The sequence below is a fragment of the Penaeus monodon genome, chromosome 19 (genome assembly GCF_015228065.2).
Source record: "Penaeus monodon isolate SGIC_2016 chromosome 19, NSTDA_Pmon_1, whole genome shotgun sequence".
NCBI lineage: Eukaryota > Metazoa > Arthropoda > Malacostraca > Decapoda > Penaeidae > Penaeus > Penaeus monodon.
Window position 1 is genome coordinate 42,887,250 of NC_051404.1, and position 866 is coordinate 42,888,115.

Genomic DNA, 866 nt, shown 5'->3' on the forward strand with positions numbered 1-866 from the left:
CCCTGGTTATTGGATACACCATATACTTTATTTAAAATTACTCATTTAGTTTTCTATTGGTTGCACCAGACCTCTCCAGCAAAAAAGTGCAAAATCCATCATTTAGTAACTTTATTTTATTTTTGTACGGGTGCAGATATATTACTGGCCATGCGCTAATTTTTTTTTCAAAACAATTACCACAGGATATTGAGCAGGCAGGCAAAAAGGAAATAGCTTGTTGACAGCAATTTGAAACTTTGCAAGGCTATATAAAACATATGTGGAAGAGAATTGTAAAATGGAAAAATCTGAAATAGTTGTATCTATTAATGTGTTATTAACCTGGAAGTGTGCATTAATCAATATTGACCCAAACCCAAAAATTTTTGGAATAACATTGCAGCCATTTTCTTAGTAGAAAAAAAGCAATAGTTAACGAAAGCTTGAACTGTGAAAGACTGAGAAAACATTTGTGGGTGAGAATAATGTTACTGATGTTTCAAACAAGAGATAGTATTGTTAATATTTTCCTCACAATCAAAGTTTGAATAAGAAAAAAGAAAATATTTCTATGTATCAGCTCTCTTCCAAATTTTTTTATTTATCAAGTTACAAATACTTATTTAGGTGTAAGTGATCAGGGTTGAACTTTTTTTTTTATTGTTATTTGAATGTAAACTTCGTATGCTTTTCCCAGTTAGTAACAAATGATATATTAGACCACATGATATATAGTAATATATTGTATTATCAGGGAAAGCATGACTACTTGGTTCCAGATTCATTGTTTGTGTATTTATTATTTATTATAGATAATTTTGTTGGGTTGTTATATTATTATGTTGGACATAATTTTTTGCAAGGGGTCCTTAAAAACTTGATTT